Source organism: Echinops telfairi, unplaced genomic scaffold (assembly GCF_000313985.2).
Source record: "Echinops telfairi isolate 266 unplaced genomic scaffold, ASM31398v2 ScPeMD7_1;HRSCAF=3_0, whole genome shotgun sequence".
NCBI classification, from domain to species: Eukaryota; Metazoa; Chordata; class Mammalia; order Afrosoricida; family Tenrecidae; genus Echinops; species Echinops telfairi.
Window position 1 is genome coordinate 16,828,554 of NW_022103896.1, and position 2,450 is coordinate 16,831,003.

General features: G+C 52.2%; 1 protein-coding gene across 2 annotated transcripts in view; it reads right to left on the reverse strand.

The window, feature by feature from the left end:
* The window catches only part of ZHX2 (zinc fingers and homeoboxes 2), a 159,169-nt gene that overhangs the window by 99,872 nt on the left and 56,847 nt on the right, over positions 1-2,450 (reverse strand). The window lies entirely within an intron of this gene.

Sequence of the window (2,450 nt, forward strand, 5' to 3'; positions counted from 1 at the left end):
AAGTGACGTGTGTGCGTGCCTTGTGCCAGGCATGGTGGCTGCGTGTGATCTCATTAATCCTCACACAGACCCTAGGCGGCTGCTATCCTGGCCCCCAGTTTGCAGATGACAAATCCCAGGCTCAGCGAACCTATTAGGTTGTCTGAGGTCATTTGGCAAGGAAGAGGTGGCCGTTGGAGGTGGACCAGGCAGGCGTTCGTGTGCTATGAATGTCCATGCGTTTAACCCTTGCTCGCTGCTCTGCCCAGCCGAGTGTTTCTGGACTCCCCACAGTTGGGACGCAGGCACAGCCGGAGGGTTGATCAGTCTGGAGGATCACCAGTTCCTGAGGCCTGTCCTCCTTTCTTCCCTCCCTCATCTCAGCATTGACAATGTGAACAAACAAAATAAAAGTATCAAATTTCCTTGAGCAGCCAGTTCCCGGGAGTTCCGAATCCATTGCCCACGAGTTAACATCATACCACAGTTGTTCTGTGTGGCTGGCCTTGTGTTTTCTCTTTTTCTTTTAAACCAGTGGTTCTCAACCTTCCTCGTGCCGCGACCCTTTAATACAGTTCCTCATGTGGTGGTGGCCCCCAACCATAAAATTATTTTAATTGATACTTCATAACTATAATTTTGTTATTAAGAATCACATAACCCCTGTGAAAGGGTCATTTGGCCCCCAAAGGGGTCTCAACCCACAGGTAAAGTACCGCTGTTTTAAACTATCAGAATTTGTTGTGTGGGGGCAGATACGTCTGGGTCCTCCTTCCCCCTGTTATAACTTCCTGAGTTATGATGTATCCTGTGGGCAATACAATGTGATCTATAAACAAGGGGGCTTCGGGGTGCCCTGGGCAGAGGGGGCAGTGGGGGATGGAGGGCTGGAAGAGGAAAAGGCGGAGGGGTGAGAATTCCATCTGAGGAGGGGTAGTGAGGTGCTTGTTTCAGGGAGGGGGGCACAGAGGCCTAGGCAGGGAATAGTATGTGGTGGAGTGTGGGTGGCTGAGGGAGGAGATAGAAGGAGGTGTAGGCGTGGGTGCCCAAGGGGCCGAGCAGCATGTTCAGGAGTTTGGACCCTGTCCTGTATGACCAGGTACTAGGAAGAGACCCGGGTCAATCTGTGTTAACACATGTGGATGCTGTGTGATTGTGTGCAGGTGCTGAGTTGACCCGTATGGCCTTGGGCACCCCTTCTGTCAGACGGGCATCATCAGTCTCCACATCCCAAAGGGAGAGCTATTATGCGGGTTAGAAGGAAATGAGACCGGGAACGCCCCGGGCTCAGCTCCCGGCCCAATGGAAACACCCGAGACCTGCTTGGTATCCTTATGACGAAAAAAGAGCCCTGGTGGCATAGTGGTTCCTTGTTGGACTGTCACTGCAAGGTTAGCAGTTCGAGACCACCAGCCTCTCTGAGGGAGAAAGAGTTGGCTCGGGAACCCACAGAGGCAGTTCTACCCGTCCTGTAGGGTTGCTACGAGTCAGCTGTGAGTTTTTGAATCCTTATTGATGGAGCATTTATGACTAATTTGCAGCCATGGGGGTGGGAGATGGAGGGGCGATTTGTGAGTCACTCGCTGCGATGCTTTCTGTGAAGTAAGAAAACACCCTTAGGCATTGGACTGCCTGCCACAAGGTCAGTAGTTCAAAACCAAAAGCCGTTCCGTGGGAGAAAGACAGGGCTTTCTACTCCTCTAAAGAGCTAGAGTCTCAGAAACTCCCAGGGGGCAGTTCTACCCTGTCCTGTGGGGTCACGATGGGTAAGCATCCACTCAATGGCTGTGAGTTTTTGAGACGAAACACCCCCGGAGACTACTTGCAGGAGGAGAGACCTAAAGCTGGGCTTCCTGAACGTCCTTCTGCCACAGTTTCCTTGTCTATAAAGCGGGGACACCTGTGCCAGCCCACACAGGGGCTCTGTGTGAGTTCAGGAGCACAGGGCATGAGGCTGCTGGGAGTGAAACGCCAGGTGGCCACAGGGTCCCATCGTCCCTCCCGGTGCGCGCTTGCTGTCCCCGGGAGAGCCAGGCACCCTCGGGCTCCTATTTCTGCAAACCACCGAGGCAAGAAGAATAGCAAGTGACAAGACAGCAAGAGGCAAGCGGAAGTCAATTTAAAAAAAAGAAGAAGAAAGAAGAAAAGATCTCTGTAGCATCTATTCTGTAAACCTTGAACTGACACTAGCCCCGAAGTCACCTTTAAGGGGAAACACAAACCAAGTCAAAGAGTTGAGCTCTAAGAGCCGAGTGTCAGCCTGAAGTATTGTGCTCTTTACAGAAATGACCCAGGCGGGACCAAATGGACCGTGGTTGCCCTGAAGCACAGATGAGGCGTTGAGGGGGGTGGGGCGGGGACAACTAGAGCAGAACTAACGAGCTTGTTTCCACAATGTGAAGAATGTAGCCAGCATCACAGGAGCACGCTCTTACGTGTAGGAAATATGGTAAGAGGGCATGCGTTGATGT